Genomic DNA, 12,487 nt, shown 5'->3' with positions numbered 1-12,487 from the left:
ACCTGAAAACTTAGCAATGGTCCAGGCTCATTTTACTCTGCAAATTTGGCTGGGGCATAGAAGTTCATCTGCTGTGTAGGCTGATCAGCTGGGAGACATAGAACTAACATGCAATAGTGACAAGTCTGGCAGATAAGTGTAATTGCAATGTGATGAGGTTATATACTGTAAGCTTGGAGTTGTTGATGGGAAGGTAGGCAAGAAAGTATGGAAAAAATGAAGTGTATTCAGTCTTTACTGCCCTGAGTGGAAATCAACACTCTTCATTGATTAAACTGAGATCAGCCATGTGAAATTCATCTTCCAAAGTACAGATCATTGATGACAGAAGCGTGACAAAATATGAAGAAAGATTTTATGAAATGCAAGATCTTTGGAAATATATTAATGACCATTAATTTCTTGGTTTCTGTCAATTTTCTGAGAGTTGGGGAGTAGGAGAAGTATTATTAAATTGGTAAAAAAAAATCTCTTCTAATTATAGAAGAAAAATCTTCATACATTATGAAATATTTTTAGTATATTTTATAAAATATTTACAGTATTTTTTAAGGTTTTCCTGTGATATAAACAGCAGTGGGTATAGGCAAGAGAGTGATCAATATCTGAAAGAGAAAGGTTAAAGTGTATGTATATAATTCTGATGAAAGGTCACAGCCAGAGCATTACCCTGCACTTCCCTTACCATAACTGATCAGCCTGCTGTGCAGTTTCAGCATTTCTTGTTCATAAATCACATATCCTGCATTCATATTTTATTATTATCTCTTTTAAAATGTATTTGTAACTCATTATAAATTACACAAATCAGAATCTAATGAAAATAAATGCATAAACTGAACAACTAGAGGAATTTACCCAAAACTTAACTATCTGATTAACCAAATCTAGTTGTGTTAGATGAAAAACAGTCATTTACTCTCAGAGCATCTTGTCCTCATTCCCTAGACTGTTTAGTTGCAGTAAAAGCTTAGCAATTAAATAAAATACTACTAACTGAATGGCCTGTTTGCTACTGAGAGAAAGAATTATGTAGATTACAAATGTTGTAAATGTGATAGACTAATGTAGTTTTGCTATAGGTTTATGGATAACAAGACAAATTAAAATCTTTTGTATATTATGTAAACAAAATCCAATAAGCTAAATTCATACGTTGAAATGTTCCAAATATTAGACCCCAGCAGATTGGGTAATATTCTAACCAGATTGTCCCTCCCCTGTTTGTCTAATGCATCTGTGGCCATTCTAAATAGGGATGCACTACCTGCGGCTACAGGACTTCAAGATGTACGATACCAGTTGGTTTTTAAAAAAAGAGAATTGCTAACCATCTGCCAGCTAAACCTGTGTGCAGATTTTTTTTCCAATTTGCCCTTTTGCATAGAGTGAGAAAGCTTGAATCTATTTTTCTTAAGTAATCACAGGTGTGGGTACTCACTTCATGTTTGTTAATGCACTGAAATGTAATTGGATCCACCATATATCCATGAATTTGGTTTTCCAGTTGGCCTCTGTACATGAGTAAAGACATAATTGAATAATTTGCAAGTTTGTAGACAGCCACCTATTTAGACTTTTTTGGCAAGAAAAGCCAGAGAGTGAATTATATTTCTATTGTATCTTTCATGTCCTCCTAATGTCGTTTTTGAAGCACAGTAAATGAACAGAGCAAAAAAAATTGTACATAAAAAAAGTGTTACAGGCATAGGATGATTGAACAAATAATCTGTTTTGGTGATGTTCATTTGATAAAAGTTTACCAGGGAATCACCATGGTTTTATTTTCAAATAGCCCAAGATTCCTTCATGTTCACTGATGCAACTTGGTTTAAAGTATCATCCTAAAGGCAACTCCAATAATACAAAAACCTCCTTTGTACTTCACTGGAGGGACAACCTATTTCATGTGCTGACATTTGAACCCATGACTTTCTTAATCAGAAACAAGAGTGCTCCCAAACCTGATAGACCACCACTGAGTCCACACTGATCATTAAGCACCCATTTACATGAATACCATTTTATTCTCCTCACATTCCCATTGACTCCCCCCAGATTCTACCTCACACCTACAAACTAGGGCCAACTTATATTTACTAATTAACCTACAACCTGCACATGTGGGAGGAAATGAAGCACTCAGGTCACAAGGAGAACTTGTAAACTCCACACAGACAGCATCCAGGGTCAGGACTGAATCCAGGTTACTGGATCTGTGAAGCAACAGCCTACTAGCTGTTTAACTGTGTTATCCTTCCATGTCATTGAGTTTCTGTATCTTGTAGTTTTTCACTTCAATTATGTTTCCACCTTCATGATCGTGAATGATAAAAGCAAATTACTTGACTAGATGCTTTGATGACAAAGACCTTAAAATAGCATCTGCTTTTTGAGTGACTATTTATCATATCACTTAGTTACCTTTTCCTTAGGTTTACCATGTTTATACAAGGTAGTGTACGGATCCGAATTCTACCATAGGTATACCATTCATTTTCAATGGGGGTGTATTGAATACTTTGAATTTTTTTTAAGAATTAGCAGTATTGCTCAAAATTTCATTAAGATATCTATGAAAGGAATCAGAGAATTATTGGCCCAGATTTTGCAGTTCTAATGATGGCAAAATAATTAGATTTTGCTGTTGTTACATTATGAAGTTGATAAACTTCCAGATTATGCATAGCTGCAGTTAAGTACCTGAAACCTTGAGGTTTCTGTTAGTGATGCATGGCTCCTCCACAAGGTGCACTGTTCTGCAGCTTCTCTTGCATCCTCTTAAGAAATCATTTTATCGACAAAACTTGCATGTCTAGAAATTTATTTCCAGTCAGTAGCAGCAAGTGACGTATATAATAGCAGCAATAGGGTGCAATCTGCCAATGAAATTCAGTTCCACAAAACTGAATTTTGGAAATAGAATACAGAGCAGGGTAGCCATTGTATAGTGCATGTATTATTCCTGATCAAGAGTAAATTTCAAATCAAGGACACTTCAGGTAAGGATACTTCTAAAACATTCTCAACCAAGTGTCTTCAATTTGCAGCTGACAACAAATCTAGTGCATTGTTTTACAGTGTGTTTTTTAAAAAAAAAGACACATGGAATATAAATCAGTGATGGAAAGGTATTTCTTTGCCCTGGATGAGCAGGTTAAACACAGAGTCTAATCTTTGCTGTATCCTTGGACAGTGGCACGGTCTCAGCAATGGTAGCACTGTGATGCCCCGTCCCTGGTAAATCTCTGAAATACTGGAAAGCCGGCAAAGCTGATGGTAGGTCCCTGTTTGCTTTAAAGCTATCATTGATTTCTCACCTTTTTTAAAATCTATGATGCTGAAGCATTTTCAAACTTTTAAAACTGGTTAAAAAATTAAATATGAATAAAGTTAACTGAAAGTACCTAAAATATAAATAAGAAAAAATACATAAAGTGAAATAATCTTAAAAAATAATTTGCCACTTAATCCTTTATTCTGCAGTCCTAAGTAAAATAAATGAGTTCTCATGTCAGACTGGGAGCAGGCAATTTCTCCAGTCCCGAGTCATCTCAGTAAGACTGCTCTTGCTGCTAGACTACACATGGAATCCAACAATGGAATAGACTGATGGATATGGGAGTCAGTCCATCTAATCTCTTGGTGAACCCCAAACTCCCATATTTGACGTGTGTCAATGTTCAGATGTACTACATTTGGAGCTGCTAGCAATATCCAAATCATGTAGTCATTGTTCATTGAACCTTATGGTTTTCTGATTGAGGCCACCAATTTTGCATTTAATTGTGAACAAATTTGATCAATGGTTCTCTGTCCACTCCAATCTGAGTTGAGATGAAGGTACAATTTCTTAGATTTTGTGAGCTCCTGTTCTTGGAAACTTTGGGATTAAATGATATTCATAAATTACTTGCGTGGTATCTATTCAGATCTACGGCATAATCTGACCAGGCTGTAACCGCCTTAAGGTAAATGGTATTTCAAATGAATCAGGAGATAACTCAAAAGAAACCAATTCTATGTAAATATAATAAATCTATTGTATTGCTGTCATTTACGAGATGACACCACAAATTGCACAATAAAGTTTGTATTATCTTTTAGTAAATCATCCTAACATATGAAAACAAAAATAAAAATGTTAAATTTTTGCATAATCAACATATAGTGTTACAAACATTTGTCTTCCAAATGTTATCTTTGATGTCATATCCAATGTTATCAGTAAGTACAAAATCAGAGATTTTCCAAGCTATCCCAAGAATTCTTTGCTGGTGACAATAAAAAATTATTTAACTTATCACCATTTTCAGTTCCTTAAGATCTTTTGCAGTTTGTTAATATTTAACCAAAAACACTGCTTCCCTTTTTTTTGTCTTGACTATTTAAATTGTTGATAATTTGTGTGTGATATACTTTGATCTGGTGATTTGTAGCAAGTGTTAACTATAAAGTCACCTGTATCTGAAATGTTTCAGTGATAAAACCACAGCATAGAAGGAGGCCATTTAGCTGTTTCTTTGCTAAGCCTCTGCTCAAGCGATTCTAAAGTTTACCCACTCCCCCCGCCCCCCCCACTCCTTGTAGTTGTGTGCCACGGGAATCGGTCCTGGGCTTTAGTTGTTTACAATCTGTATAACTGACTTGAATGAAGGGACCAAGTTTTCTAATGATACTATGCTAGCTGCAAAAGCAGGCCGTGAAAAAGATGGAAAGAGGCCGAAAAGGGATGTAGACAAACAATGAGTGTGCAGGAAATTTACATGTTGAGTATGATATGGGAAACGTTTTAAGTTAGTCACCTTGATAGGATAGTAGAAAAACAGAATGATTTTTAAACAGTAGGAAACTATTAAATGTTAATGATCAGAGTGAATTCGGTGCTCTCAGAATATACACTCTCATTATGGACATCTCACAGGATCTGCCCCGTCAAAGCAGCATAGAAGCTTATGCTTCAATGATGTCACCTTTCACTTTTCTAAACTGCAGAAAGTATAGGCTGCTTCTGCTCGATCTTGCCTCAGAAGAACAACCCCCCACTCCCCCAAAACCTTCCCGCCCCCTTATTCCCCAATCCTGAGAATGAATGAGTGAACGTCTGTGGCATCATCTCTAAAGCAAGATATCCCTCTTTAAATGATGAGCACAAACCTCAGCAGTAATCTTAGTGTGGCCTCACCAAAACCATGTACAACTGTAACATCCTCCCTCCAATAAAGTCCAATATTCCATTCAACTTCCTGCATGCTAACATTCTGTGCTTCTTGTATAAGGACACTGAAATCTCACTGAATTCCATTATGTAATCATCTGGTAATCTAAATAAGGTTCTGCTTTTCTTCATATCAAATGGATATCCTCACATTTCCCCAAATTATACCACGTGCTGTATTTTTTCCACTCATCCTGGCGATATTTTTCTGCAGACACATTGTGTCCCCTTCACACTTGATTTAACACTTTCTTTGTATCATCAGCAAAATTAGATAAATTACACTTTGTCAAGCATACCTCCAGTTCTCCTTATAGATTGTTTCTAGAGACTATGCCAGCATGACATCATTAGCTGTTTTCCCTTGCCATTTCTTTCTGGAGGGGTACCAGAAAGAACATCTGATGGCCTTCACTTTCCATTGCATATGATAAGGCTGACTTTTTTACGATTTATGTGGCCTTATCTCATTGCTTACAAGGTACCAGGCCACACATGGTAGGTGGTTGAACCCTCAATCTCTTTCCAAATTCTAATTCCAGAAACTGATCTGAATCCATCCAGTTGCTTAAAGTGGTCAAAGGTCACAACCCGGTATCTTTTTAATTGTTTGTTGTAACAGTGACAACATCCAAAACCAAATACACTATTCCCTTTAACTTCAAGCATTATTCACGTATGCAACTTCCTTTAACGTCGATCACTTGGGGGAGTCTATTTCCAACTGTACATGGAACCAGTCCCTCTGCAGTGCCCTTGTAAGTTGCTGATGTTTGCCTCAAAATGCACACATTGTGAAATAAACATACCGATAATAATTGATTGACACATACCACCCCCCCTTGTCTCTGCGTATCTATGGAGCGCTTGATTTGCTCACTTCCCATTCAGGATCATTATCATACAAGGAAATATCCTCATTCTGTTTGATGTCTGAGTGTCGTCACACAAGGGTATTTCGATGGAGAGGAGTATTCATCATCATTCTGAAAGCTGGTGGATGATTTTTACTCCATCAACATTCTGTAGGCTATGGGAATAAATCCAGATCCATGGAATTGTGTTTGTTACCCTGTGTGTTGATTTACAAATTTCGTTAATAGCCTGCCCACAGGAAATCAATAGATAGGACAAATAGTTAGACTTAAACAAGCATGTATGATTGCTTGGCCTGGTTATTTGGTCAGTGTACTTGTAAACTGTCTCAATCGTATCTATGTTCCTACTTGAATAATTCCTCCTGTGGTCTGTTCAGCATACTACTTCTTTTAATGCTGAGAGGCTTGTTTAATAGCTCATTTAAAAGTTCCATTCATTTCTCACAGTAGGCTTGATCAGTTTTATGAGAGAAAGTAACAAAGTTGCCTTTATATACAGTCACCTCACCCCTTTAATGTCAGCTTACTTTAAATTAACTGCAATCTTGCTGGAGGTCTGGTTACAGTACACAGTATCTGTGTGCATGTGTGATGTCTATGTTAGGAAACATCCCCTCTCTTATATTTTTGTGTCCTAAACAGATTTTTACAGATAGACTCGTGCACTTTAGAGTTTAGAAGCTTTGAGTGGTGGCCTTATCGAAGTACAAGAGTTTACAAAAGATCTGGAAGGGAAAGATGAGATTGCATTATCAGAATCTAGAACAGCTGAGCATAATTCAAGGTAAGTCACCATTTAGGATGGAGATGAAAAAGTACTTCTTCAGTTAGAGGGTATGAATCTTTGAAGATGAGCACTCCTGGCAGCCCTTCTCCCCCTCCACCTTCAAGTTTCCTTTGACAGAGGCCTTGCTTTGAGGTCCTCTCCTCCTGCATCTGGCCAAGCTGGAAGCCCAGTGAGACCACTAATAAAGCACCCTGTGTTTCAGACCATTTCCCCTCAATGTTGATCAATCTTCCTCCAGCAACGTACAGGGGATCACCTGGAACTTGACTCCTGACCTTGCATAGTAATTTCAATGATCTACAAGGCAAAATTCAGTGTTGCAGGTGTTTTCTACAAAGACAGCAACAAATGCTTTCTGCTTGCCCCTCAGTTCTACTCCAAAGCCACTGTAGAAGGTTACCTCATTCAGCATAAAGGAGCTCATTGCAGGAGCAATCCCATCAACCACCCTAAACTTTTTGTTACAATTCAGCATTGACAAAATGCCTGCAGTGCACAATATGTTCCAAATGGATGGCAGAAGCTCATAAAGGCTTCCCATCACAGAGTGGAAAAGTGTTTGTATGTACATTGCAATGTGTGGGTGAAGATGTAAATATGTGGATACATTGGGTAGGAATGTAGATTACTGGAGCCTGTTGTAAGATGGAGTTGTGCTATATCAAGAATTGTGGATGGGGTTGCACATTTATGTGTTGCATTGATGTGCACGTTAACTTTAACCACATGTAGGGGAATTAACATTTTTTCTGCAATGAGATCACGTACTCAGGTACTCAGTTGTTCATGTACCCTTCAAGTTTCCTTCTCTGGCTCCCAGCTCCCATTAGATTTTCATCTTGGATCTTCATAGCTTCTTTGGGCATTTAAATCCCATCACTCCCCAATCACCCCACCACCACAGCATGAGGATGTCTTTTCTCACGTCAGCCCCTTTAACCAAGAATTCAAGGTCCATGTCAGAGAAGCAGAGTAGCTGATATAAGCCAATGCTGCCATTCTTCTCTATCGTGCTGTTCAGGCTGCACAATGATTTCCAGCAGTGATTGGAATCAGTGAACACCTTCCACTTAATACAAGAAGGTGTGATGTGGAAAAGCTTTAATTAATGCAATTTAATCACTTGGATCCCTGGACAAGTGTACACACAAAATTCCCATGTGAATGACTCAGGAACAAATTAGTATGAGTCTCCCAGACCAAGCCATTTTAGCCCATGATTTTGTACAGAATTTTATTTCTAGGCCTAAGCCCTTTCTTGCAAAAGTATCTAATTCAAATGGGCTTTAAGATTGCTCTTGCCACTTATCACTTTTCAATGTCAAGGCATTTAAAAGGTAAATAAAGCTCATCAAATTTTGCTCATGTTTCAAATTTGTCACAGTCATAGAATGATACAGCACAGAAATAGGCTTTTCAGCATGAAAATAGGCTCTTCAGCCCATGTGCATGCTGACCATTGCACTCATTTGTGTTAATCTCATTTACCTGCAATTGGGTCCATTAAAAGACAATTTTATTAGAAGCAGTTTTGCCTATTATTAGTAATATTTGCATCATTCTTTAAAGATTAAAAAAAACACAAAAATATGTAGTAGATCAGACAGCATCTGTAAAAAGGGAAACAGAGCTAATATTGACAACCTTTCATCAGAACAATAAGAATTTTGAAAATTTGAAGTACTAACAGAAAAAAATTAGAAAAGCACAGCAGACTAATACTGTATCAGAAAGTAAAGAATAGCTTCATGTTTATTTTCAACCTTCTTCAAGAGGGCAACGCCTAGAAATTGGTTCAGACCTTTATTCATTATTTGTTTCCCTAAGACCAGTATAGGTGGCAATGTAGTAGAATTAATCTAAATAGCACATTTAAAAAGATCAGAACCTTCCTCTTTAAAAAGATTGTACAGATTGTGACTTCTAGAAATAGTCTACCAGGCAATTCAGTGTTTTATTTAATGTTAAAGTTAGACTTGAAGAGTATTGAACAAAAATAATCCTTGCCTCCTCAACACAATCCTTTATAGCTTGGGTACATTAACAAGATTTGAATAAAAATATATACCTGCTTGATGATATTGTGGATTGCCACTATATCTCCATTTTCACACAAATCTAAAATGCATAGGAAGCGTTAATAGTTTGGAATTGCCTCAATAATTTTTATTAAATATTCAGAGAAGCTAGCATGCTACGCTGTCTACATAATTTGGTGTGACACTTTAGTCCATGCTTCACTAAGCATAATTGCAGTAGTGACCATTCATTTTAATGGTGATATTTGATCTATCAGAAAATCTCTGTTAATAATCTTTTATTGCTAAATAGTCAGTTACAAATATAATATCAAACAATATTTTTACATACCATGATAACAACATAATAATACATAATATCATTAATAAACCAAGAACATGTATGACATCTGTGCTCATCACCCTCCATTACCAATGCAGAATTGAAAGCAACTGAAACAACAAGCTCCTATAGGAACTCATCAAAACTATTCACTCAGAATTCTTCCTTACTTATTTTCTTCCTTTAACTTAAAAGATGTTGAATCTACATTTCCCACTTTATATCTTCTGAATTACTGAACCACCTGAGATGAAATGAAGCAGATATTCCAATTACATCTCAAAGAAAGCAAGGTTTAAAAAAAAAACACCTTTAAATGTAAAAATCCTTCACCTGTGAGCAGGGCAAACATCAAGGTGCACTCCCAGGGAAACGGGAAGTTAGCTTGGCGCCTTGTGCCACTCATGAGATGATTACTTTGAAAAATGCAAGCATAAAAAGCTTTTCATTTTTGAAGGGTTCTTTCTAGTCAGACTGGTATCCCAGCACTCTTACTGCAGAAAACATGTAAATGCGTATATGTTAAGCTGCTATGGGGAAAGGTACTAGTGATACAAGGAGGTAAATTTTGCTCCTCATCAGTCATCAATGGAATTAAAATGGAGTGAACTGTGCAAAGGTCAAATGACCTGCTCTGCAGATTACTGCCTGTGTGACAAAGACAGAAATATACCCCATTTGTGCTTAGTGAACATATTGTTGGCTTTTGATGAAGTTTGAAACTGGATGTGAATCTGGATGCTCAAATCATTCTGAAATACCAACCTGCTGTTGGTTCTATTTTACCTATTATTTCACGTGTTGGAATATGTCTTTTATGTCACTTGCAATCCATGTAGTTGAGGAAGGAATACTCTCTAAACAGTAGAGGGATGGACTCTAGGTAAAAATGAACTGAATTAACATTGTTCCTAAGTGTAAACGTTGGGATCAATTTAAGTTATGGGATCACCTTTGTCTCACTTCAAGCCTCCTTCCAGATTGTCCTTCAGGGACATAAACTAACCCATCCAAAATAAATTACTTAAAGGCATTAGTTGTTACAGGGATGAATTAGTCTTTTTGCTGCATGTCTACACAGTGAAACATGTCCCTTTTAAATCCATTTAAGCTGTTACTATTCGTAATGACCTGAATGTTTTTAAAAATACCTGTATATACCAGAGGAGATTGTTCTTAACCCTGCACTAAGGAAATTAATGCTTATCCACAGAAAAATAGAGTCTCTGCACACATTACATTCTACGTTGGGATTTCCCATAGCGAGTAAGTAGGATTTTACCAGTAATAAACACAAGTTCAGATTTGGAGTTGTAATGAGACAGGAGAGTGCCCCTGGCTTATTTTAAATTTGTTTATTATTGCCACATGTACTGAGGTACAGTGAAAAACTTTGTTTTGAGTGCCATCCATACAGATCATTCCATTGCAACCATGCATTAAGGTAGTACAGGAGAAAACAATAAAAGAATGCAGGGAGACAATAAGGTGCAAGGCCAAATGAAGTAGATTGTGGGGTTTAAGAGTCCATCTTATTGTACTCGGGCACCGTTCATTTCTGGGGTTTCTTCTGTTGGATACTCCAGCATTACTGTCAATGGCTGAACCAGCTGGAAAACCTCTGCAGGTCTTTAGGGCAGATTGAAGACTATATCGGCAGCTTTGTTCCCTTATTGATTTCTCTCCACTCAATACATAATAAAAGCCAGGGAGCCTCCTGGCTGTGGAAATAGGCACATGGACCATTCTAGAATAAGAGCTAATTCTTCAATACGTGAGTATAGAATACCTTGCTTGTAGTTAAAACTGATGCTATAGTCTCCTTCCACGGAAAACTGGATAAATATTTAAAGAAAAGGATGATGCAGAGCAATGGGCAGAGAGCAGGATACAGGGAAAAGTTCTGAATAGGTCTACAAAGAGTCAGTAGGTATAAGTGGGCTGAATTACTTCTATAATGCTGTAAACCTCTGTGGTTCCTTCGGGAATGAAGTTCTTCATGTGTAGAAGCCCTATGGATTGATCATATAACAATATGGAGCTGGTAATATCATGTTTTCATTTGTGTCTCAATGAGTAAGCCACCAGCTCCCACTAGTACCTAGGTATAAATGCAATATTAGGGACAGGTGATGTATAATTTGGGAAGTTGATTTGTCGAAAGTCATTTTTCAATGGAACCTTGACATTTTCATACATTCAGAACACAATGAGTAAATTTTCAAACTCTTATAGTTAGTCCCTTCAGTTACAGTAAGCCAAGGAATTCATGGATTTGTTGTCAACGTCCTGTGTCTAATGAAATCTTTCCAAACACAAGCCTATGGCTAGTTATTAGGTAAGATGGCTATTACATGAGAACAAATGGTCATGACATCCCTGATCTTGTATTCTGTCCCTTGACCAGTAAAGGCAAGTATTCCATATTAACCATTTTATCTGCCTATCCTTGCTACTTTCAAGAATTTGTGAGCATGTACTCTAAGATGTGTTTATTGCTGTACCATTCTTAATATCGTATCATTATTATGTATTCATTTCCCCTGGTGGCCCTTCTTGAATGCATCACCTCACACTTCTCTGAATTGAATTAACTTTGCCATTTTTATGCCCACCTAACTAGTTCATTGGTTTCTACTTGTAATCTGGAACTTTCTTTCTCACTATCAACTATATTGCTACCATCTAGCAGATGATTGATTACTTGGCTACCATAGTACTTTGCTACATTCAGTCATTTCCCTTCTAAAAAACCCCAAATGTAATGGAGATAGTGGTACATGAGGAGTGGAGAAATCTGCTCTTTAATATTATGTATTTTTGTACTAAGCAGGAACCTACAAGAAAAATGGATTGGAGTCCAGTAAACCCTGATTTATAAATTATAAATGCTTAAAAGAGGAAAATCAATGTTTTAAGAAAGCATATTGGTGTAAGATTTCAAAAGAGCTCAAACTACATTTTTTATGAAATTCAGATTTTTTAATTTTTGATCAACACCAGCATCTCTAGTTAATTTGTAGTTACAGAAGTTCAATAACATATAACTAGGAAAAATTGTTCTTTAGAAATGACCAAAACAATTGTATTTAAATGAGAAACAGATCACTACTTAGGCTATTTATTGACTGAATAAACTAATGGAATTTGTAGTCAATATGATGTGTACATGAGAATTAATTTATTTAAATTAAACTTTCCGTGAAAGTGAACTGCAATATAGTAAAAGGAACAAATTAGTAT

General features: G+C 36.6%; 1 protein-coding gene and 1 long non-coding RNA gene across 2 annotated transcripts in view; one reads left to right on the top strand and one right to left on the bottom strand.

Moving 5' to 3' along the window:
• Positions 1–5,624, bottom strand: part of LOC127575368 (uncharacterized) — a 41,442-nt gene extending 35,818 nt beyond the window's left edge. Inside the window, exons 1-2 of the long non-coding RNA XR_007957042.1 lie at positions 5,518–5,624; positions 1,442–1,514 (exon numbers count right to left, since the gene is read on the bottom strand). This is a non-coding gene — a long non-coding RNA (uncharacterized LOC127575368). The remainder of the gene's footprint in view (positions 1–1,441; positions 1,515–5,517) is intronic.
• msraa (methionine sulfoxide reductase Aa) overlaps positions 1–12,487 on the top strand; it is a 234,982-nt gene that overhangs the window by 190,070 nt on the left and 32,425 nt on the right. The gene's annotated exons all lie outside the window — the stretch shown is intronic.

The sequence above is a fragment of the Pristis pectinata genome, chromosome 10 (assembly GCF_009764475.1).
Source record: "Pristis pectinata isolate sPriPec2 chromosome 10, sPriPec2.1.pri, whole genome shotgun sequence".
Classification (NCBI taxonomy): domain Eukaryota; kingdom Metazoa; phylum Chordata; class Chondrichthyes; order Rhinopristiformes; family Pristidae; genus Pristis; species Pristis pectinata.
The sequence above is the reverse complement of the archived record's forward strand: the minus strand, read 5'-3'. Positions and strand labels throughout refer to the sequence as shown.